At 34.1% G+C, this 27,276-nt stretch overlaps 1 protein-coding gene across 5 annotated transcripts in view; it reads left to right on the top strand.

Moving 5' to 3' along the window:
* The first annotated feature begins 318 nt into the window (after nt 1-318).
* The window catches only part of LOC125075097 (fasciclin-3), a 131,660-nt gene continuing 104,702 nt past the window's right edge, over nt 319-27,276 (top strand). For all 5 annotated transcript variants that reach the window (XM_047686706.1, XM_047686709.1, XM_047686710.1 and 2 more), the window contains exon 1: nt 319-528. The gene's annotated coding sequence lies outside the window, so the exon portion shown is untranslated. The remainder of the gene's footprint in view (nt 529-27,276) is intronic.

A 27,276-nucleotide genomic window follows, 5' to 3' on the forward strand; every position in this document is an offset into this window, starting at 1 on the left:
TAAAAAATACTAAATATATATTTTACTCTTAAAAATTCTACAGTATTATAGTATATTGAAAGGAAAATGTGATTTAAAATATATTCGCTGGTTTATTTTTGTTAATAAGTTTTTATTGTGTATTTACTTAGCTTATTGTTCAAAGTTTATACTATATTAACAGTAATTTAGTTAATCTTAATATTATATTCATATTAATTGAGATGATATTTAAAAATAAATATCATGCTATTGAAAACAATCTGAGTCAAAATTAAATTGTGTGTATGGCAACACAACTTTTCCCAATCGCTCGGCGCGCCAGTACACAGACAACAGCCGTAGGGTGAGTGTGCGTTGCTTCTGTCCGGAATTCGAGACTACTTTTACGTGACCGTTTAGAACCGGTTTTGAAAGTGCTCTGAGGTGTGGCGTAGGCGGTCAGTGCCGCGTTCAACCGTAAAATACTCTTTTCAAAAGTTCAAAATCAACTTTGTGTTAATAAAAAAGTGCATTTGTGACTCACGACGATTGTTCGACCTTATCTTGGTATGTATCTGTATATCTACACTTTCCGGAGATAATCATATTTATTGATATTTCTTTATTTATAATACGTGCCAAATTTCCAGCAACGTGTTTGGTTTTGTTATTATACTGTCTTTATTTGGTTAAAACTTTCAACATTCTAGTTTTCTTTGTTTCAAAGTCGCGTTAAAGCGGCCTTTTATGTAGTAGTGCAGTAATTATTGAGTTACCGCCATTGTCAGCTTACTTTCAAATGGTAACGGGTTTTGTATGACTGTAGAATTGTGTATAAATAACAGTGAGATTGAATATTTAAAAATGGAAGCTGTTCTATTGATAGATTTTCCTCGAATATTCGTTTTTTTTTATTATAATTGGAATGCTATTTGAAAACCGGTAAACTAGTTTGATTGATTTAGTTTAAAAAAGGAAGCTTCGTTTTCGTGTTATAGTTTAGGTTTAAATTTTTTTTGTAACCTTAATTTTCCATAAAAATATATTGTAAACTGTTTTATGTTTTATGTAACTTAGTGACGAGTTTTAATTCACATAATAGTCTTATAAAACAAATACACAAGTAATATAAGAAGAGAGATGGTCCAGTAGATAGCATTCAACGAAAAGGACGCGAGTTGAAATCTAGAGACGAACTACATTTTTTATATTTAATTTTCTATTTACCGAAGTAAATTATCATTAAGATATTTAGTAATACGCGCGACCATACTGACTTGCGCACGGAAACCTAGGGTTTCTTGGAACACATATCTAGACTATAACCTTACTGAGGAACTGTCTGACTTATTTTTCAAGTCTGCCTCTTGTGTAACGGGCGTTAAAACACACATATCTCATTTTTGTAGATTCGTAGATCTCAAAGGCTTGACCGATTTTGATGAAATATATTTTTTGGACTTATCGTAACTTACATGGTTTTTAACGTTCCTATTTATATAATTTCAACATTCTGGTATATTTATAAACATATAAAACTTACTCTATATATCAATATAATACATATAGGGTGAGGTGTTAGTGAAAACGAAATCCACAAATTGTCACGATGACCGGCTATGTAGTTGACATAATATCATAGTTGTTTGTTCATCTCGTGCCTTGTGAAGGAAAACATCGCGAGGAAACCGGCATTTGTCTAAATTAAATTTCGCGACATGTGTGTTCAGTATTGCAATTCAGCAGCGTGGTGGGTTAAGCAAACCTCAAAGGGAGAGGATTTAGCCCAACAGTGGGATAATACAGGCAGTAAAATTTATTATTATATACAGGTATATCATGTTCTTTTTATAGAAGTCTGCGTTACAAGTTTGATTATTCAAGAAATTCAATAACGTTGATGTATCTCATAAACTCTGAGTCATAACTTAGGTATTTCGAGACAAGACCGATTCTTATTGATTGCTTGACTACGGAATAAAATTAGTTATGTATTTTAAATGTATATTCCTTACCAGAATCGCCTAATAATCATTTAAAACGGTCACTATACGCAATTGGATTTTTTTAATTTAAAGGCGAATTCTTGGTGGTTAGTGATCACGACCTCCTGTACATACTGGCGCTGTAAATGTTAACCATTCCTTGTACCGATGCGTCAACAGCCTTGGGAACTAGATGTTATGTTCCCTTTTGGGCGTAATAACAGTGGAAACTGTTGTTAGCGGAATAAGAAAATTGTTGATCGGTTCGATACGATTGCGATAAAGTGACAATTTTTTAGATTTCCTCCAGGTCAGTGACGTCATCGTGGAAGTTTCTAGGCTTTTATGGATAGTATCAAATACAAGGAACGGTCGGTGTGTTAGCGTAATAATGCTTATATTTGTAATGAAGATAAAACACTACGCATTGGCTCAGTGGATTAGACTTATCTTATTATATAGATCGTGGGTTCAATACCGGATAAGTTTTTTTTATGTGGTAAGTGATCACCACCGCCCACAGACATTGGCGCTGTAGCAAATAATAAATATTCTTTAAATCGCACCAATACGCCACCAATTCTGAGATGTTTTGTCTCTTGGTCTCTTGTGCCTGTAGTTACACTGGCTCACCCACTCTTCAAACCGGAACAATACTAAGCATTGGCGCTTGGCGGTGGAATGTCTTATGAGTGGGTGGTACCTACCCGGACAGGCTTGAACAAAGTCGAGTAAAAAGTACTACTGAGTAGTCATGAGTTCATGAGATTTATAATTTACTAGCACCACGCGTTGCTGTGTTACGTTATACGTTGATTTATATTGTACGATAATGTTTAGCCAAAACACGTTTGAGGTCTGAAACACGCTGAATATAACGGTATAAGTTACATGTTAAAATACTCAGCGGTTTTTGTGTGATGTGCGTTTAAAAAAACAACCGCCTTATGTATATAATATATAGAGTATGTACGAGTAATTCATTATTTTTAGCGACTAAGTACATATCGCGTGGAAACCATCCTGGATAAGTTCGACGCGTTAGACACGTGACCGAACCGAATTTTAATTGAACCGAATATAAGCACATTCGTTGAAAATAAATATATATATATATATATATAGATATATATATATATACGATAACCGATATTGTGGTATGATATGGTATCAGCTGCTTAATTTCACTTTCGGTCATCTCGTCAAAATTCTAAGTTTCACCCGCACCACCTTTTCTGCCTCGCACAACCAGTCTGTGGAACCAGCTTTCCGAACCGATACGACTTGGGAACCTTTAAGAAAAGAACGTATAGTATATCCTTAAAGGCCGGCAATACCTGCAAGGCCCCGGTGTTGCAGATGTCATGGGCTGTGGTAATCACTTTCCATCAGGTGAGCCTGCTCGTTTGCCACATATAACATAAAAAAATCGGCAACTATGAAGCAGGATACAATGTAAATAATTTATTCATACGTAATATATAAAATACCTACTAAGGTCATTACTTAAGGTTAAAAAAAATGAAAAAAAAAATATATCCCGCTGAGTTTCTTTCGCCGGTTCTTCTCAGGTCCGAGGTGCTAAATTCCGAACCGGTGGTAGATTTTTGACAATCAATAAGCAAGTGCAAACACTTCTATATTGAATAAAGATTTTTGACTTTGACTTTGACTTTGACTGGTTCTTGATATAATCTATACACTGAATCGTAATCGTGTAGAATTTTATGTTTAATTTATCTTGTAAAATATCCATTTAAAGGTTGTAAAGGCCTTCTTGAATGAAGTTCATTGATATTACTGTTTGATGGTATCCACCCAGACGAGCTACCCAAAGCTCAATTACACCAAGATTTCTGTTTGTTTTAAATTGAAATAGGCAGACAGACTGAAATATTAAATTCGGGCTCGTCCAGTCTACCACCGAGTAGTTAACAGTTTTAGCTATAAACGTTTAACAAAAATTTAAAACCGTTACGTTCAGACGTAGCAATTAAAACTGTACGAAGTTTTACGACGCGACTTTGGTTTTCGGTTTAGTGGGTCAGTGGTGTATCAAAGTGATACCATTAAACTATGGTGTTACAGAACAAATGTAAAGAGAACTTACCACTAAAGTTTTACTGCCTTTGATTTTGATCTGCTCATGGGAATAACGTATTGGTTGGCTATTTTTTTTTTTTTTTATGGCATTTGTTGGTGGACGAGCATATGTTAAGTGGTCACCACCGCCCATAGACAAAGGCGCTGTAAGAAATATTAACCATTCCTTACATCACCTATGCGCCACCAACCTTGGGAACTAAGATGTTATGTCCCTTGTGCCTGTGATTACACTGGCTCACTCACCCTTCTAACCGGAACACAACAATACAGAGTACTGTTATTTGGCGGTAGAATATCTGATGAGTGGGTGGTACCTACCCAGACGGGCTTGCACAAAGCCCTACCACCGAGTAAATGTAATGTATGCAAAGATCAAATCAAAATATACTTAATTCAAGTTCTACACGATCGCAAACAGTTCAGGTGCAGAACCAACGGCTTTGCGTACCATCCAAGGCACAAGGGAGTACACCAATACAGTTTGCAGACAGCTATTGAACTTTTTTTGAGCAGTAAAATATTTCTTCATCCGCTCTAGGGTTTGAATAAGTCCACAGATCCCGAGGGTTTCAACCAACTCCAGAACAGAACAGGTCGATAAAGTAGTTGAGTTTTTTAATTGTTAAAATCTTAGTAATTACGAAATATATGAAACGTAGACGTACTACACTCCGTGCTCAAAGAATCTGAAGCCTAAATAAAGATCTGTGACTGATCCCTTTTCAGTGGTGTCGTATTTGTCGTCCCTTCATATGTCGTAGTCGGCTGGTCTCCCTTGAGATTAGCCGCCGTGACCAGAATCGCTCAGGACGACATAATCATCGTAAGAAATCGAGATATATTATCAGTGAGACTAGAGATCTCTGAATTTTCATTGATTCGGCATGAGGGATTCGTTACGAGCATTGTATATTTATATATTATATTCCATGGAGTCTAACCCAACCTTGATATCTGATTGCGTCTGTTGTTATTTGGGATAATGGGATACCCAATATCTAATGAAACAATATCACAATGAAAATCTTAACCTTTGAATAATCTGAAATTTATTCGGATTTTCTTTTTGTCCAGAGGATCGGGATTGCGATTCGACGGGGAAATGCTGCTACCATTCTTGCCAACATTACACGCGGTCATGATTTGTACTGAACTATTTTTGAACTTTATTCGTATATAATTGACCTTAATAATTCTTATTTAATTAATTACATTAAGAGCCTGTAAATTTCCCACTGCTGGGCTAAGGCCTCCTCTCCCTTTGAGGAGAAAGTTGGTGGAATACACATGTTTCAGAATTTCGTTGAAATTAGAAACATGCAGGTTTCCTCACGATGTTTTCCTTCACCGCCGAGCACGAGATGAATTATAAACACAAATTAAGCACGTGAAAATTCAGTGGTGCTTGCCTGGGTTTGAACCCGCAATCATCGGTTAAGATGCACGCGTCACTGGACCATCTCGGCTCTATTAATAAATTATTAATTAAGTAATTTATAATATTTCGATAGATTAGTAATATAATCTCAATTTTATCTATGGTACAAAATATTTTGCGATCCAACCCAGATACACGTTAATATAGATAAAAAAAAAATCGTTATCAATGTTTAAACGAAGTCTGGTTAGCTTCTGTCGATGTTGATGCTAAACGAGATGTGTGAAAATACGTACAGGTAAAGACAGAAAACAGATTCGTGGCAAAAAACTTGTTTTTTTGTAACTGAAGAGTAACTAGAAGTTTCTTTTTTTGAATTGGAGATTCTAAACTTACAAGGGAACAGAACATACACACGTGTTCCTAAACCACACGTTTTGTAGACATTGTCATTGTACTTTACTGACATACTCTGTATTATAAATGTTGGAAAGGGATAAATGCTGAGAATCTTGCCGATTCTTCTCGGTAGAATCTACATTCGAAATCGGTGTAAGCTTATTATTAGTTTTTGTAAAATGTTAATTCGAAATTTGTGAAACTACTTGAACGAAGAATACTTATTTTTTATTTTTTCGATTGAACATTATTTACTATTTCTTGAGATCACTTAATTTGTCTGATACGCCTTAACCGACCATCCTTGATGAAACGCGGGCGAAACCATTTTCGTAATTTAGTTCTTTATAAAAGAATTGTCAATTTTAGTTGAATTTATATAGTTAATAGTTTAGACGTGTTTAAACAGACCTTCATCATTGTCTTTAAAGCTTTTATAACTTTCTTTGAAACTGAAACAATAGCTTTCAGTAGTTAATTGGAGTTTATACAATTAATTTATATAGCTTTTATATTCTTTCGTAACTACTCGTAATAATTAAACTGAACGAGCACATGGAAAACCAGAGATAACCAGTTGAACCCGCATGCTTCGGTTACCTACACGTTTCAGCCACTGCACCATCTCGGCTCCTCGACTAATTTATATAATCGAGTGTTATTACGTTTTCATCTCCCGGGATTTGATCCTAGGGAAAGAAAATAACCCACATGATACAACGATCCGGTTTTGAACTTGAAACCACGCAGAGTTTAATATAGATAAGTGCAAAAATATGTTATAAATCTCAACGTGAGATCTTTGACTTTTTCTAAATATATAAGTAGGCCATGTGATGGTAAGTGGTCACCACTGCCCATAAATGGTAACTATTCCTTACAGCGCCAATGCTACACCAACTTTTCCAAAGTTGGTGTAGCATAACATGTGTAGCATAGCTAAGATGTTATATCCCTTTTCCCTGTAGTTACACTACCTCAATCACCTTCCAAACCGAAACACAACAATTCTGAGTATCGCTGTTTGGTAGTAATATTATGATGAGTGGGCTGTACGAAGCCCTACCACCAAGTAAATTAAATAACTGTATTACGTGTTCATCTCCTGGGAATTAATCCTAGCGAAAGAAAATTTCACTTAAAACTACAAAGTTTAATAAAGTGCAAAGATATGTTCGAGACCTCTGCGTCAATGATATCTTTGGTTTTCTTACATTACCAAGAAAAGATTAAACCTTAAACTTTCTAAGTTTTTCCATAGGATTAAATTCGCTTTTACTGATGAAAAACTAAATTACATAACGATGTTACTCTAGCACAATGACGCGGAACCACTTGTGTTGCTAGGTTGGTGTCGGAAATAGCAGGCTTTGATATGCTATGCGATGTCTTGCTAGTTATAGTATAGTACTGAAAATAAATAAATGGCTTTTATAATGGCTCCAGGCGTCCAAATCGTTCTTATATAATCTCAATTTAAAAAGGCTTTACTCGCGTTTCAGTGGTTGATCGTCAATTGCACGGCATAAAATGTAAGTTAAGCTTCCTTGGAATTCAAGTTTACTTCATACCAAATTTTATCAAATTCAATACAATGGTTATGTCGCTAAAGAGAGAGTTACTTTCGCATTTAAATAAATAGTTTTCATTTCATCTTTATAAGAATAACGACCCGCTGAGTTTCTTTCTCCGGTTCTTTTCGTAGATCGTAAATAACTGTACTCTGTATTGTTGTGTTCCGGTTAAAAGGGTGAGTGAGACAGTGTAATCACAGGCACAAGGGACATAACATCTTAGTTCCCAAGCTTGATGGCGCATAGGTGTTGTAAGAAATGGCTAATATTTCTTACAGCGCCCTTGTCTATAGGCGATGGTGACCACCATCAGGTGCCCCATATGCTCGTCCGCCAACCAATGCCATAAAAAAAATTAGTTATTTAAATTAGTTATTAAACTAAATTTTAAATTAGTAATCGTACGCACAAATAAGTATATATTTATACTTCGATTAATTAAGAATATTTGCGACTAATTAAAATATTGACACTACGTACTACAATAAAATAATTGTAGCGTTGCATATCTTCGCTCACAGTCATGACATAACGTAACTAGACAAACACTTTCGAATATAACTCTAAAGACAGTCGTGAGAACGTCATTGTTGTACATAAACACCATTGTTGTTTTTGTTGTATGATATATGCTTGCTGGTTATAATTAATGTCTTAATGAATGGGGGAAATTCATCAATTTGATAATACGTGTAATCGTATGAAAAAATATCTCAATTATAAACAATTCTTTGAAGAGAGTTGTCTTTTTGTTGCCGTATAAATGAATAGTTGACATTGACGATGGATTTTTATTATATTATATATTAATATTATACCACCAAATAGCAGTACTTAGTATTGTTGTGTTCCGGTTTGAAGGGTGAGTGAGCCAGTGTAACTACAGGCACAAGGGGCTTAACATCTTTGTTCACGGGGTTGGTGGCGCATTGGTGATGTAAGGAATGGTTAATATTTCTTACAGCGCCATTGTCTATGGGCGGTAGTGACCAATTACCATCAGGTGACCTATTCGCTCGTCCGCCTACCGATATCATAAAAAAAAAATGATAATAGATCCTTATAAAAAATAATTGTGTGCTGTAAACGCAACACGTATGTTAGACCCGAAAATAATCAAATAGATTTGTCTTGGCGTGTATTGTCTTGATAATGACATTGAATTGTATCTTAATTTTTTGGATTTGTTTAATCAGTAATGTCTTAAGTATGAAAATACTTAGTATGCGTTCTGGTTTGAAGGGTAAGTGAGCCAGTGTAACTGCACAAGATACAGTGCTATAGCTTTAGTTGAATTAAATAATAATAATCTTTATTTGAAAAATGTAAGCATTACAGTTATTACACATAGTCGCTTATATCTACACTAATTACTTAACAATTTTTTAAATATTCTTACTAATTTGACCAAAAGATACTACTAAGGACGAATTAAATAAAATGAATGAAGAATGGTTGATATTTTTTAATGTCTGACTGTCTATAGGGTGACTGAAAAACAGCTAAGATAAACTTTTATTAAATTTAAACACGCGATCTGCACATATATAAAATATCTACTGGACCAATGAGGCTTTACGAATTGTTGAATGGATGACTAGTAACTAATATACAGTAACTACAAAACATGAATTTAGTATTTCGGTCTAGTTTTAATAAGCTTGTGTTTCTGTACACGGGCGCTGCGAGACGGCTCTAGTTTAAAAGTAATTAGCGATGACCGACTACCATCCATTTCAGAAATAGGGATGAACCAAGCTTAAGCATTAAACTGCTAATTTTTATATATAACATTTTTATAATATAACGTACCGTAACCGGCTGCTATATCACACCAACTGTAACCCCCCCATTTTACCTCGTCGAGAGTAGAATTTAATGCCGATGTCTTGGCCTTCCCCGGGACTCGAATTCGAGAGTGAGTTTCGAGGTTTAAGCGTGAAGAGTTACTTTTGCACCCTATAAGGTACCTACCTGCCAAATTTCAAGGTTGTAGGTATTAACTGAAGAGAAATTTATTTTATAAAGCCTAACTGAAAAACTAAATACGTAAAACTGATACCAGAATATGCATATGTTTTTAGTATATAATATTATTATATAATCAGTGGTTTGTAAATTAATTAATAATTCACTTGAATTATTAATATTATAGGTTCTTTTTAAAATCATTAATAAATATTAGTATAATTATTAATATTATAGGTTCTTTTTAAAATCCACATTTCGAATTTATTTGTAACATTGCTTTGTCTAAAGCCAAAAAATGATTTGCTTCTGTGATTCTGTGTGTGTGAATGTGTTCCGGCTTAAAAGGTGCGACAGCGAGTATAACAGGTAGAGGGGATAACGTCTTAGTCCTCATGGTTGGGGGGGCATTAGTGGTTGGAATCATTAGTGTTTCCTCTTGTTAATATATTCGTTGATATCTATGGGACATAAAAAACTAATTATTATATTTAATATAACTGATATTCGTATAAAAGTAACTACTGAGTTTTCTGCTGGTTCTTCTCGGTTGATTCTACTTTCCGAACCGGTGTGATCTTTAATTTTAGCCTTCTGATTAAAGTATAATTTGTTTTGTATAATTGTGTATATCTTACACTGATAATGTACAAAGGCTTGTAACTGAGTTTAAATAGGCATAATTTATAATTTTGACAATACAAAACAAATTATAAGTAAAAAACTTCGCCTTTGATTTTTTGGGTTTGTTTAATTAGACAATGCTGTCTTCACTGAGCTCCATCAAATGAAATTAAAAAAACATGGTAAATATCAAATACTTATTATAGTAATAAAAAAAACATGTTAATTTAAAATCTTATATTTTATTATATTTCATCAGCCCTAGCCGATGTGGAAGCGTCCATGATTAATGGCCCTTGTAAAGAAAGCGTTTTAAGCTTAATGTGTGCAAGAGTCTATTTGAGCTGGGGTAGCCATATAATCTGGAATTTTTCAGGACAGATTTGTTTAATTTTGTCCTAAAATAAATACAAAATTACAACGGCTTAAAAACTTTAATTAACAGCCTGTATTAAATGTCCCAAAAAACAAAGGCCCCTTTTCTTAAGTAGGTTGAGGTCTAAACACTTTTCAGAATGATAAAACTGAAAATAAATATCATTTAAGATATGGAGATTTCTTCTAAATTATATTTCTTATATTGAAGTCATTACATTAAAGTAACAGTCTGTGAATACTGCTGGGCTAAGCTTCCATCATGCTGCTCCAATGCGGGTTGGAAGATACATGTGTTTCCTTCGCCGTCGAGCACGAAAATAATAAACACAAATCAAGCGCATAAAATTTCACTGGTGCTTGTCTGGGTTTGAACGACTGGGTCATCTCAGCTACATAGCTAATGAAAAAAATAATTGCATTAATATTTACCTTATATAGGCACATCTAAAAATAATTTAAGGATTGATAAAGAAAACACACACACAGACCCAATATACGTCTGTGAGTTTAATTGACCAGAAATATATAGTTTATATACTCTGTGGACAGTTACTTCCTTTGTCGGCAAAAATAAAGAAGCGAGTCACCTTCTACCCCACTTACCAGGTCCCTCAAGTCCGCTTATGTATTTAAATTTAATTCTAATCACATAAACGGATAATATACTCCTTAATACTCTAATCTAATACCATTAAGTAGCCTGTCTCGACTACGTACGTGTAAATTCATACAAATTTATCCTGCCCATTTTCCATTATGGTTTGAAATTTCCAAGAATCTTTTCCAATCGGGCTCTTACGTTAAAAAATAAACCCGTGTTCCAAATTTTCTATTTCAGCTATCTAGACTCAAAGTATACACATATACCATCTCAAACTGCGGCTTTACCTGCGCGAAATTTACAAAACACAAACTTCCAAGTCCCGTTTTACCCCCTCAAGGGTGGAGTTTCATCATATTAATTTTTAGAACCTACCTGCCAAACCAAACCAACCAAATTTCACGGTTGTAGGTGATAAAGTTTCTGATGCCGCGATAAAGACTTGGCAAGTAACCATTTTATTGGCAAATATTACAGTTTAAGTTGGACCTTAAAATCAATAGATAGAAAACTTGAATCGGATTTCGCATATTATATTTAGCCCCAGGAGAAAATGATGTATGCAAGCCCACTGGTAACCGTAATGTTAATTCTAATGACAATTTTATATCTTAAACGATACATTTAGTATTCCAATAATTATTCTTAATGATTTTCGATAACTCACATTAAAACCAATGCTTTTCAGCATGTTTCAAATTAATTACATATTAACCGCATTGCTTAAAAATCCTTTAATTACTTTACTTTATTGTGCACCACGAAGAGAAAATAAATAAATAAATAAAACCTGGATACAGCCTAAATAAGAGACGCGTACAATTTTGACGACCTTATAGCATAGCGATCTCTTCCAGGCAACCAACGGTGGTAGCTCATAGAATATGAGGTGGGTGGTGCTCTAATAATAAATAAAATAACATTAATGTATACCTAAAACTCAGAAATAAGATTATCCATACTTATAAAATTACAAGTATATAATCTAAATACACACTATATACAATAAGTACGAATATCTCGGTATGAAATACCATTTTACCCGAACAAAGTCGGGCGGCTAGTAAATTTATAAAATTGTACAAAAGAATTGTTCGTCTACATTTTAGCTAAATAAAAATGTTACCGTTTGTTCAAACCACAATAAAAGTCCAAAGTACACTCCACTCATTGTAAAAAGTTTAACAGCTCTCACAAAGAAAAATTCTGTGCGGGTTGGAGCCAATGTTGGTTTAGTCGGATGTGAACGCGCCAACGTTTCTAGTCAGTATGGTATGATAAAAACATGTATTTGTTTATTATCAGGCAGGACATATTTTACTATTTTATCTACTGGCTGAACTTATCTATCTTACGGCTTTTTCGTGCGGAATTTATAAAACTACGTATAGCACACAAACCACCTCGAAGGATGTATTAAAAAAGAAGGCTATGCCCTTCCCCGGGACTCAACTTATCCCCATTCCCAAGTTTCATCTAAATCGGTTCAGCGTTTTAAACGTGAAGAGGTTACAGACAGAGTTACTTTCGCATTTATTCTACACTTCATCTAGATAGAATATATATTTCATAGTGCACATATACATATATATTCCATACTTTTTATCCCACATAGTCTTGTAAAATCACGATCCGAAAGTAAGTAAAGTGTTTTTGTATACTCAACTATGTCACGCTATTCGCGTCAATAGTTTAATTTCAAGTGGGTGAACTTAGGATAATAATAATATTCTAACCTTAAACTATCTTTGAAACGCACTACATCCTCTGATAAAAGTTTTAAATACATTCATTTAGAAGTTTTCAACGTAGCAGTCCGTAAAACGTCGGTCCATTTGTCAGTACAGACGTGAAGTATCGCACGTATCGTTGATCGCTTTTAAGTTAATTCAATTTGTAAAATAGCGTTTCAAAAGTGCTTTTAAAAGCCTTCACAGGTAAAATAAATATTAGTATATAAACTTTAGTAACAGAAGTACAATAATAATCTCTTTAAATTAGTAAATTCTTTAAACAAATGTACAAAAATGTTAAAATAAAGTTCTCTAAGTTTGGTCAAACATGTGCCAACATTGGTCCCAATGCCGGCATTACAAAGGTTCAGAACCGCATTAAGGTATGCGTGCTAATTAAATTATCAGAAGGGTTCTGTACAAAGGAACTGACATTCCAATAGTAAATACCGTAGTAAATAGAAAGCATTCTACATGTACATGTATCACATGTACATGTCAATTATATAATGGATGGTATTTGTCTGTTTGTGGGCAGATTTTAATTAAAACACGCATGATGTGTTTGGAGTTAATACTTGAAGTTTGTATTGACCTTAGCTTCTAGTTTTATATATTAAATGGTTGCGAGTTAAGTATTTATATACATATAATAAAATTGGAGTGTACATATACCAAAGTAACATTTTTTCAATTTTTGTCTCTCTGTTTGTTCCGGAATGGACCTATTTTAACGGGACTTTCACTTAGCTGATGTAATAAGGAGTAACTTAGGCTACAACAATAACTTTACTGTTAAATTCAAACGCGTAAAAAGTCGCGGACACATCTAGTCTACGATAATCTTGTACTGAATAATATAGCTTATTTATTAATGTTTATTTGACATGAGCTATCATTATCCATCATTATGGTGTATCATAAAAATATATAATTATGGTAATGAAATAACTTATTGCTTATAATAATGAATAGTTAGTTTATTAGAGAGGAGGACCGTGGCGGGGATGGATGACAAACCAATCATCCTCACCCCCAAGGCGCGATGGATGTTTTAAAGCAAAAACTAAATATATACTAAGATAAATTCGTATCTATCTGTTGCTATTTCAAGACCAAAAAATTGAACCGAGTTTGGTGAAATTTGGAATAAAGCAAGTTTGATCTCCAAGGAAAAAAGGGTACTTTTTTATGTGACCTGACGACCGACCCCTACAATACTGAGGACGTGAGCGACCAGTATTCTATAAACACGAGATAATAACTCCTAACTAGGATTACAAAAGCAAACAAAACAAAGTCGCAGATACAATCTATCTTATGCAGAGATTTATCTCCCAATGTTTCGCTTAACAGGATCAAAGTTTATGTTTTTTTCCCTTAATTCAGTGAACTAATATACTGGCGAAGGATCACACTTGGATCTACCTGTTTTATTACGTGAGGGGAGTTTTAAGGGAATTCCAGACGCGTTGTCTTAATATATAAAACAGATTGTTCCCTTTAATCCGATATAAACGTCATTGCTCTGACCCCTTTATTCCCAAGGTTGGTGGCGCATTGGCGATGAAAGGCATGGTTAATATTTCGTACAGCCCATTGTCTATGGGCGGTCGTGACCACTTACCACCAGGTAGCCCATACGCTCGTCCGCCAACATAGGCCGTAAAAAAAAACGTGATATTTTCATACACGTCGAGGAGGTGTAGAAGACAGGGTCACTAATACCGGACACCCCCAATTCACTTCCCTCAGCTGAAGCCGGTTCAGTTACTAGTGTAACAATCAACAAACAAGTCCGAATATGTCTACCGTCTCGAGATGAACGCGTTTCCGAGTTACGTTACGTTGCGTAACGTAATTGAACTGGAATATTTATTTATGATCGAAATAAGAATTCGAAATAATTGAATATATTGTTTGCCAAAAGCCGGCTCCGCGTAAGTCGATACACAGGTTTCGAGCCGGTCCGGTTTGAAACTACTTAAAAACAATAAACAATTCACAGTGTAATAACTGATAAAAAACATATATGCCACATACTGGAAGTTACAGCACAGTATACGTCAACTTTATATCTAGTGATCGCTCCCGGCTTCGATCGCGTTTGAACGGTTGGTTAGGTTTTAGGTATTAAGAATCTTCCAGCTGGCTTCATACTAAACTCTATCAAATTCGGCGCAGCGGTTTGGCCGTAAAAGAGCAACAGACAAAGTGACATACAGACTCACAAGGTAGCTTATAATATTAGTATAGATTCGTTAGTTCAACATAGTTCTATAAGACTATGATTTGACCATGAATGGTATTGACCACTAACATCAGGTAGCCAATTTACCAACCTACCTATTTTAATTAAAGATATATTTATATATAGATATAGATTTAGTATTAACCCATGTTGACTACTAATTATAATCGCTACATAGTACAAAACAAAGTCGCTTAGCTGTCTGTCTGTCTCGGTGTATGCTTTGATATTTAAAGTTACGAAACGGATTTTCATGCGGTTTTTTTTTAATGAATACAGTGATTAAAGAGGAAGGTTTATTTGTATGATGCATGCACAATATAGTGGAGAAACGCTGAGAATTTTAGAGGTTTCCAATGTTGTTGTCGTTAATTAAAACATTTTTTTGCACATTGGAAACGAGTTGAATCCTACAAGATAGATCAAATAATGTGTACAGTATTGTACAACTTAAAAAGGTCTACGATAAGAATTTATTATCCTTTACTTTTTACCAGAAATAATGGCTTATTTTCGAAGCGATTTCAAGCAATACAGCATTGATCCTTATCCAATTAAGTACCTTAAATACATGTGATCCTTATCCAATTAAGTACCTTAAGTGCATTTAATATAGATCAATCTGGCCCTTTACATCATGTAATTTAAATGAATATTTTCGATGATATTACAGATTTAAAATGCAGGGACATAGCGGTTTGGATTGTCTAATGACAATCAGCTGTTAGTCGTATATAAAGACATTCTGGATATTTAGTATCAGTCCGTGCGAAGCCGGGCGGGTAGATAGTTAATTATAATTAGACTAGATATACGAAAAATTCTTGAATATAATATTAAAAGTTGAAGTCTGTTGTCAATAGTCAAAGTTGTAATGAAATTAAGTTGATTTCCAGAGCACTGTGGACGTTATTCCAAGGGAGTAAGGTCGATAATCTGCTCTTGTAGAAATATATTTTGTCATATAATATTAAAAATTTAGCTGAATGTATTTTATTTTAATTAATTTATATATGACCTACTTTACCTATTCCGCCACGATTCTCCAATGCATGTTGATACACACGTGGCAGAATTTCATTGAAATTACACCCATGCAGGTTTCCTCACGATGTTTTCTTCACCGAACAAGAGATGAATTATAAACACAAATTAAGAACATTGAATCTCTGTGCTTACCTGGGTTTGAACTCGCGATTATTAAGACGTGTTCTAATCACTGAGCCATCTCGGCTCAACTTTATAAAATTAGTACAGATTTACATGAAATTTCTTACCCCAATTTCGTTGGTGCATGGTAGTTACTTCGCAGTTACGTATATTTATTGTATCGTAGACGTCACGCGAGGCTTCCATCGGTCTACCATGACTTATTACATACAAGTAGCTTGAACATATACTAATATTATAAAAGCGAAAGGAACTCTGTCTGTTGCTCTTTCACGGTCAAAACGCTGAACCGAATTTGATGAAATTTTGCTATGAAGCAAGCTTAAACCAAGGAAGGACGTAGGCTACTCTTTATGCCTAGTATCTGCCGCCCAGCCCCTAAAACACGAGCGTAAAATGTCGATTCAGAGATAAATCAACTTGAATTGAGTGTATTATGATTTATATATATATATATAAAAAAAAAAAAACAAAAATCAAAATATACACACTTTTGAATCTTAACACACTATTTAAAGTAAATCTACCACCGGTTCGGAATGTATATTCTACCGGCAAGAAACTCAGTAGTTACTCTTTTTCAACGTCTAAAAATACAGTCATGTTAGTTAAATACAATTATATATGTATGTTATGTCTCCTGCCTGGAAGTCAACAAGCATTAACTCCGCGCTTTTTTATCATCTATATAATCTTGTATCGAATAATATCCATTCTTTACTAATATACAAATATATAAATAACTCCGGTTACGTAATGAACAGATAGACACTTCCCATCACATATAGATAAAAAACGACAGCGCAAATCTAAACATAGTATAGAAAGTTCCAACATTCCACTTCCGGTGGAGTTCTCGATTAATTACGAGGCGTTTAACCGTTGGAACTTAATCAAGTCTCGCCATTCAGATCTCACGAGAATCACACTCAGCTAGTTCATGTTAATTTCAAACTGGAAATCTTGCAATTTTTCAATTATGTTATCTGCATAGCTTTAGGTGTATTGGGTACTATATATGGGGTAGGTTTTACCGTAAATTATACTGGTATCGAAAAGAGGTATTTTGTAAATATTTACTAATTCGTTTGTTATGGAACATTTACAATTACATTAAAAAAATATACACATGGTGGCTTTAAGCTAGCCCCTCAGGGCAGATACAATCCCTTTATTAAATATTCTACCGCCAAACAGCTATACTTAGTATAGTTGTGTCCCGATTTTAAGGGTTAGTTAGCCAATGCTACTACAGTTACAAAGGAAATAAAATCTTAGTACCCAAGGTTGGTGGGCATTGGCAATGTAAGGAATGGTTAATATTTCTTACAGCGCCTTTGTATATGGGCTGTGGCGTACACATATGTATATAGTTTAAAGTCGTACATGGCCTAAGACATATTGATAATTTAAACACGTGGCCTCATTTAATTTAGACATTGGCACTTCAAGCACATTGTAAGAAATATTAACCATCTCTTACAACCCCTTACCTTTAGAAACGAAGATACCATCAAGCTAAACTCAGTTTGATTCGAAGTTATCACAAGCTCGAGATCTAAGATTCTACCAACAAGAACCAGCAAGAAATTTCGTAATTAAATTACGTGATAATATTAATTAAATATAATTAAATTATTATTTATCTAGCAAAATCAAAATATTTTTTATTCAAGCACGCTCTTAAAAGGTGCTTTGAATATAAAGATGCCACCGGTTCGGAAAGTAGACTACCGAGAAGAACCAGAGAAACTCAGTAGCCTTTTGAGCTTGTAGAGGACATCGCAGTATAAATATAGAAGGTTTAAAAGTATGAATTAAAATAATGAATACAAAAATAATTAATTTTTATTTCAAATATGTACTGACTAGAAAATGATCTTCCCGATGGTGCTGTAAAAAATATTAATCGGACCTTACATAAACCTTGGCAACTTAGATGTTATGTCCCTTGTGACTGTAGCACAAGAGGTCTTGTTTCGTGATATATTTTTTGATGATACCCTGACAGACTAACAAGCCAAGTAAAATTGCTTGTAAGAGAAAAACATATCTTTAGATTTATAAATATTACCACGAGTTCATCTCTTAAAATAAAGTTTATAAAACAATTAATAAAGTATTTAGTTCATACGTTAGAGTTAAAACTAGCACATGTAAGGACGAAATGGCGCCAAAACGGAGCGGGCTCCGCGCCATCTGTCAGTGCGGACGGTTGCCATCTTGTGACGTCAGATGCGTGGGGTTCTTGTTTTATTTACGAAGATAATTTTAGATTCCAGTTTCCAGCGAGGACTTCCGTTGGATTGTGATTAAATGAATTGCTATAAGAAGTTTGTATGGCTTGTCTTTTTGTATTTTTTTTAATGTTCCGATGTGAATTTGATTTTTTGTTGTTTTATTATGAATGTTTTGTGTTATCTGTGTATTAAGCGTGAATATTGAAAAGGAGTGAATGACACTTGGAGCGTTTGAATGGTTTAGTGCCATGGAATGCACTAATAATAGTCGCTGTTTCGGGTTGAAAATAATTAGGGTATTAATGCTTAATAAAATATTCAGGCAGATTCGCCACGGCTTCGTACGGATGCAGATTATTAATAAAGAATATTGTATTATTTAAGCATAATTTATACCCTTTATCACTCTGGAATAATGTAGATTTCTACCAGTTAAAACATTTTTAGAATTGGATCATTAGTTCGCGAGTTAAACATACAAACAAATTTCACCTCCTAATAATACTAGTGTAATATACGCTAAATTGTCTTAAATCAAATAAATTCTATGTTTATAACTGTAGGTAAAGAGTTTCTTGGTGATGCTTCTCGGTAGAATCTACAATCCAAACCATTGTGATAGTTATATTTAATACTGTCACTCGCTTCGTTGGGCATTGAAGGAAAAAGGGGGTAAGGAAGAACGGAATTAAAAAACAGTAATTATCTACGGTTTTGATTGGATTGCTCATGGTCTCATATCGATACGTTCCTAATTAAACTTGATTGACGTACAAACAAAATAAACTTATGTTAATTAAAAATCTTAACGAAATTCCTCACGTTGAAGCGTATTTATATCTAGAGTTTAAACTTATTTTCAATCGACATTCAATGTATCGATCGATCAGAAAACTGTGTTACTTTATCAGTAATTTGATAATAGATTGATAAAAAAAAATCAACTAAATCACAACGATTTATCTATCATAATAAATGTATAAATATATATTATATCAAATTGAAATGAACTCTATTCAAGTAGGCTTGTAAAACACCTTTGATTAGTTATTTCACAGAACGCTATTAAAAGCAATTGTGAACCTACCACCGGTACGGAATATAGATTATACCGAGAGGTACCGGTAAGGAACTCAGTAGTTATTCTTTTCCACAATTTGAGATACAAAGTTACGTCAGATAAATACAATTAAATCTTTGTAAATATATAATATATCCTGCACGAAAATCAACAAGTATCAGCTCGTAACTTTATTATCACCTATATAATTTTATGTTGAATAAAATATCTTATACGTGAATTTTAAATATACGTAACTTAAGTAACGTTACGAACAAACATTCAGTAATTTATATTAATAGGAAATAAGATTAGAGATCACTTACGTCACTGGAAGGGATGTCATTAGATTAGGCGAAGCAACAGGTTTATTGGAGGGGTCGGGTCCTCTGGGACGTTGACGAACTTATGTCCAAACATGAGTTTTTGCGGATATATTTGATTAGCAAATGTCTGTATCCGGCGGAACGTAATTAATTATTAATTTAATATCATCATAATCAGCCTGTATTAATCCACTGCTGGTCATAGGCCTCCCCCAAGGCGCGCCACTGAGCCCGATCTTCGACCCTTCTCACTTCCTACCAGCCATATTTAATATCCAGTTAGTTTGTTATTGGTAACGAATATGAACTAAAAAAAGCAATGTGATAATACTAGCTCGGTTGACCATTTTCAACGGACTTTGGCATCTGTGCTGGAGATTATATGCACACACAAATCAATCAAAGGCCGGCAACGCACCTGTAGACCCCCTGGTGTTGCAGATGTCCATGGACGGTATCACTTTCCATCAGGTGAGCCTCCTGATCGTTTGCCCCCTGTATCATAAAAAAAAAAACTATTTCTTCGCTCTGATAAACCGTTGTAACAGCAATCCGAATTAAATTGATCTGATGTTTAATTGATTCCGCTGATCTGATTGATCTGGTACCAATACTATCAAGAGTTTAATTTATTAACCCCCGGAACTAACGTTTCAAGTCTAAAGTCTTCAGTGAATGCTAATTTCCCTGAGTCTTATAAATAGCACTAATGATACATATATAATTTTATTTAATTATAAATTGCACCCGTGCGAAAGAGACGACACGATTTCTTTCACAATCAAGTCTGTTAACATTTTATCCGATATAATCTACATTTTGTTCGCTTTGAATAATTCCTGTTAGGATTTAACGAATCATAAAATATTCATGATTCTCGCTAATCAGACGTTGCTTAACAATTGGTTTTATTTGAATTTATTTTTTTACCAATATATCAACGGTATTACTTATATATATAACATACATATATAATTGTATTTGATTAACATGACTGTATTTTTAGATGTTGAAAACGAACTACTGAGTTTGTTGCCGTTTCTTTTCGATAGAATCTACATTCCGAACAGGTGGTAGCTTTACTTAAAATAGTTTGATAAATGACGATTCAAGCCTACTTGAATAAAGTATATTTTAATTTTGATATATATGAGGTGTTTAGTTAAACAAAGCTGTGTTCTTCTCTCGAATACCAGTGACGTCAAATAGAGAAATCAGTGTTTAACTAACCACGCGCTAACAACATTTAAGTAACAGTTTTCCCACGGCTGGGCCTTCTTTCTTCTCTAAACACTAAGTTTGAAGCTTATTCCAACAAACTGCTATTGGTTGGTAGAGACACATTAATTGCGTAGCAGTTTTTCTAGCGATTTTTTCACCGCCGAACACGAGATGATTTATTATTATTAATTATAACTTAACATCAATTAAAGTCATGAACATTCTGAAGTGCTTGCCCATAATGTATAGATTTTGATAACGCTTGAACGATTACTGATATATTCAAGATGTTATTATTTGTCGTTTTACTGTAAGCCTCCGACATAACATTTGCGGCCATCAATATGTTTTTATTGGCTACAACTCTCAAGGAAATTGATGGCTGAATTCACTAGGACGTACATATTTTGAGCTCTTAGTGGACATATTTGTTTGCCACCTATCACATAAAATAATAATAATTATAGGTTGAATAGTTAGGCAACACGGGTCAACCATACAAACATTAATTATTAATCATTAGGTAGCAGACAATGGAATAAAAAATTATGACAATGGCAGATAATTATTTTTTTGTCTATGAAGGACGTTCGCCATATTGGACGTTTTGCGCGCGAACTAACGGCTTGTACCGTTACGGGTGAAAGACCTTCGCAACGAATATTCGTCTTTATCGCCTTTAAAAGTTTATTATAAGGTTTAATTTCCCTTGCGTTTTTTACATCAATATTAACTTAGTATTGCTGAATATTTCATTACAAAAGGTCATTATTTTTGTTGGGAAATCGATTCATCTATATATTTTATCTTTAGAGTTGGGTATGGTTTAGTGGCTAGAACGCGTGAAACTTTATCAGAGGTAGCGGGTTCGGAGTCGATTTTCCATTTATTTAATTTTTGTTTACAAATCTAAATAAATAATGCAATGTGTCGGTTTAAAATTTTTCTCATGTACCATTCGCATTGAAGTGTGGTTGAAGAAAATCTAAAATCTACTCGGGAACGAAAGGTTTAACCCAATAGCGGGCCATTTAATCACTACTAAACTTATTTAAATATATTAACACTACTTAACTATTTTTCTGAAAATACTTAACTGGTTCGTATTCGAGGTGTTATAAATATGTCATTTTCCCACCAATTATGCGTTTCTAGGGGTGGAAATGATAACCCAAAGGGTTAGGTTGAGTTGACTTACATCGCTTAGCGCGTATCCGTTGAGTATAAATTTAAAACATATGTTCAGGAAATTATTCGAATTCTTGCATACAATAAAAACTACAAAGAAAATGCAAGATTTTTTTTGAACTCTGCCGCTATGAAGCAGCTTGAACCCCAAGGAAGCGACCGACGTCTCGGGCGACAGCTATATAAATAAAAGTACTAATCTATATAAATAAATACTTACTAGTACTACTATTGTAATCTATATAAGAACTATAATAAAAATGAAAAAATGATCAGAAAATAATTATCGTTTTTGGGTATATTTGTCTTCAATTATAACTTTATGTAATATTGTAAACCCTTATCAAAAGGGTAGGTAATTAATAAGGTCATAAAATCGAATAGAAATGTTACTTGAGATACTTAGTCAGTTAATTGTTATTTTTGTTGCAAATATCAATACGAACGCGGTGTCACCTGTAATGTTAACACCATTAGGGTTTAACAAATATTGTAACGTGCCTCTTACACATGCTTTGATGGTCGCCTTTGATGGTGACGTTTTAATATATCTATGAGTTAATTTAATAAATGTTTCGTGCAACAAAATATCATAGTTCAATTTGTGTATTATAAAAGATAGGTACAAAAAGCGTATGCAAATTCCTGCTGGTGCAAAACGACGCGTCTTTTTGTTTGTCAAAATTGCTCTTTACGATATAGACAAGTTAATACATAGGCATGGGCGCTGTTAGAATTATTAGCCATTCCTTACACTGTCAGTGCGCCACCAGCCTTGGTTGTATAACTTCTTTTACGTCCCTCGTGCCTGAAGACTGTAGTCACACTAGCTCATTCACCCTTCAAACTAAATATTGCTGTTAGCTTCACTATATTGTTCCGTACACGCCGCCTTGCCTTTCGTTTTATGATCTGAAGTTCTCTGACTCACGACTAGACTATAATGTAATTAAAAATCTTGTGTAATTTTCCCCATGACGTCACTAATCGGCACATCAACCCAAAAGCAACGGAGCGTAACGGAAAACAAGTCTCTGAAGGCCGTATTGCGGACCGTTACATGAAATACTCTTAAATATATATTAGCAAACGTTATGTATATTTATGTTAGTATATAAATCTTATTCATCTTTGATAGAATACTGGTTGTATTGTTTAGTGTAGCTCCTTAAGATCTAAAATATAATTTCAATATAGTGAATCTGGAAGCCGACGTGACACTTCTGTGCCTCGGAGAGCACGTAGAGCCGTTTGTGGGGATTTCTTTCTGGTCGTATCGGATTTGCCGTCCCATTGGTTATGACAGTGACGGTATAGAGACTCGTGCATTACATATAGTTGTCTGCGTGGTATTCCCTTGTGATTCGTTGTATGGCCAAAATCGGCCAGGGCACCATCATCAGTAACTGAGAATTATTTCTTTAAAGAGAGGTTTTGAAATTACACGCATTCCATTTCGGGTTGAGGTGTTAGAACCTTTGGAGGTTACACGTACGGGAGATGAACAATAAAGACAATTAAAATTCAAAAGAGAATATTTTATGTAACAAAATGTTTTTGATGAAGTATTTGTAAACATGATGTTTTTGTAGAAACATTAAAATATTAAACGGTACTCACTTTAAAGCGCTCGTTCGGAGTTTTTATTTCGTTTCATAATATGTTCGGAAGTTTTAAACATTGTGAAGTTTAAATGATATCTCTCGGGGGAATTGTAATTAGAGCAAATGAACTTCGTCCGATGCTCCGAGCGAGCGAACTGAACTAGCCCGTCCCGACTTCGTACGGGTAAAATTCAAAGTTACCTTAAAGTTGAAATTACCAAAAATTCTTGCTTAGCGATGGCTACGTTAATAACAAACGACTGCTCCAAAGTTGACTGTAGAAGTAGTTTTGAGTGTGCTTTGATCATCAATCAGGAAACTTGGTAGGGCTTTGAGCAAGTCGCTATGTTACTAACTAACCTTATAAGATAGATCCAGAGAAAAGTTTCTTAAATGGTCTGGTCTATATTGGTCCACCTTCTGGTAACCCAAGAACTGTCGCTTACATAGCTCAAGACATAGCATAGTGACAACGTCTTAGGTAAAATTGCAACAGGATATCTATACTAAAACTACTGAACCGAATTTGATGAAGTTTGGAATGGATCAAGTTTAAAACCCAAAGAAAGACATGGACGACTTTTCATGCCTGACAATCAATAAAGCCGCGAGCGACAACTGTTGTATAATCAAACTATAATATAATAAAAAATAATTAGATAATTAATTTAATTGTAATTATATTTTCAGCCAATGAAAAAAATTTATAGTCGATAAGCACTGTTAACCCATTAGTGAACAACATACGTCTATCCACTGCGCCGTTTCGTCTCAAAACGAATAACGCGTTTCAACCGTTAGCTTTTAACAAAAAGCTCATTACCTTTATGTGTGTGAATTACGTTGATTTGAAACGGGGCTGATTATCAATTGCGGACAAACTAGCGGTTGTCCCCGGTTTTGCGAAAAGACTCATAATGTATGTCAAATTAAAATTAATATTAGTCAACAAACAGACATTTCCAGTTTAGGTAGGTACCGCCGACTTATTGTGTATTCTACCGCCAAACAGCAATACTAAGTATCGTTGTGTTCCGCTTTAAAAGATGAAATAACTAACTACTGCTGGTGGTAGATTCACTGAATATAGTTCGTTAAATGACGATTCAAAAGTGCTTGTAAAAGCCTACTTGAATAAAGTATATTTTGATTTTTTTCATTTTGAGTGAGTCAGTGTATCTACAGCCATAAGAGACATAACCGAGGCTTAATGTTGGGGGCCCATTGGCGAATTAAGATATTAATATTTCTTACAGTCCTGATGCCTATGGGTGGCGATGACCACGTACCATCAGATAAATATGAATAGCGTAAGAGATCAGATCTGATGCCAGTGTCTTAGGTTGTTGTCAAATACAAATTAAAAAACTAAAATGATTCCGCAACCTCCGATGTAAAATGTACGTGTTTTAATCACGGAACCATCTAAGCTTAGAGAGCACGTAATTTATTTAAAAAAAAAAAAAGTTAACGAGATCTTTTCCAACTTCTTTTTAGGCAGATGTTTTAAACAAAGTTTATATAAAAGAACATCTTGTAGAGATCACGTAATAATGACGCTATACTTTTTTATATTTTTATTTAAAACTGATTTAGTGTTAGTTATTTCAATCCAATCGAAGTAGGAGTAAAGATAAACAAACCTTAGATTTACGTATTTAATGCGATTTGGTAATAACTCAGCGACATTGTGCACTACTAAGAGTTTATGATTAATATATCTTTATTTATAATACAATACATTTAACTACTTATATCCACTTTAATTTTACTTCCAAAATTCCGATAACAGTTTCGTCGACGTTCAAAACGCCATTATTTCGCAAATCCATAGTGAATATCATAGATTAATCGAGCTCTCGACCAATGATGTTGCGTCGATTTGCTGTCAAGTGTTCTTTATTGGGCTTGTCTCCTGTTATGGTTGGAATAGAGTACACGTATGTTATAGGTTAGTCTCCAGCCCCGGTTTCGTCTGCGTATGCGGGAGGGACAGATGTTAGATACCGTATTCCCCTTTTTTGTACAAGTTTCGTATCGTCAGTTTAGATGAATAATTTACATTATTTTGTGACTTCTATGTTTCAGTGAAAAATTCGTTTTTTTTTTTAATTTGTATGTATTTCGTGGCTAGTAATTAATATGATTCCTAACATCTATTCAAAGTTAGATCAAACCGCAGGTCACTGACCGCAGACCCGTTTGCCCATTGTACTGAGCCAACCGGTATGCTACGTAGGCCAGGAGGCGGGGACTATTATTGAGACTTTTTTTTCATATAGTTTTTTTGTATTGAGACCAGTAATATCTTTTGTTATGCCTTAATATGTAAACGGATAGTTTGTTCTTTTATTAACATTCCTTATTAAATATGTACAGGAAATTGTACTACTTACAGTACTTATAAGAAAAAAATACCAATGTTTAATATTAAATTTAAATTACTCAAGATAATATTTAAAAAAAAAAGTTTAAACAATCACTATATAGATATTATTCATTGAGGACAAAAAGTTTAGTAGAAACCACAACTGGCATTTAAGAAGAGAAAGTAACGAAATCGGGTTAATACACGGAACACGTCGATTTAACGTCATAATGGAGAAGTTTGAATCATTGTAGCGTTAAAGTGGATTCCTGTTGAGTCATTTGATGGCTTGACGCCTTAAGAGCTTAAATCACTATTCAGATGTCGATGCTAGGTGAAGATTTAAATTGGGTAATACTTTTCGTTTTTAAAGCTGAAATTGAAATGATGTTATGGTTGGTTAAATATATTTTTATATCAGGAAAAATTTGTATAAATTCTTGTATTTATTCATTAGTAAATTATATGTTAGTTTTCTCCTTGAAAATGGATTTGTTACTTATAAAAAATATTTAATGATATATAAGTTTCTCAAAGATATCCTTCGTATAATGATTGATTATTTATTTTCATATTAAATATATTTTACTTTCTCAACTTACTGCTGCGCCAGTGTGACAGGACTGAACAAACGGCTTTGAGATGACCGGATTATTTATCTGTCATCTATTGAAAATGATCTACTGATAAAACCTCGACAAAATTCCTAATATAAAAATCGAAACGTCTAAATATTTTTTAATTTAATGTCTCAACAATAATTGAGAAATAAATTTAAATTAACAGATAAGTGAAGTACTTCGTCAATCGCTCCCCGGCCTATACCTTTCACTCTGTCGATATCACGTTGCGATCTCAGTCTCCTTGGCCTTTTGCGACATCAGCTAGTTCATTATAATTAATTATTTACTTCAAATCAGGAAATATTTTAACTATTAATATTACACAACGAACTTAACTATAAATCGGTACATGTCACGTTGTTAACTGCGCCAGTGTACAGACACAAGAGACGAAAAATCTTAGACCAAAAAATATCAAATAGAAACAAACACAGCTTCTAGTTCTACTACCTTCCAGACAATCTAAAACTAAAATATCCTTCCAAAAATAAATGAGAAAGAAGGCTTTAGTCTTGTGT

Source organism: Vanessa atalanta, chromosome 29 (assembly GCF_905147765.1).
Source record: "Vanessa atalanta chromosome 29, ilVanAtal1.2, whole genome shotgun sequence".
NCBI lineage: Eukaryota > Metazoa > Arthropoda > Insecta > Lepidoptera > Nymphalidae > Vanessa > Vanessa atalanta.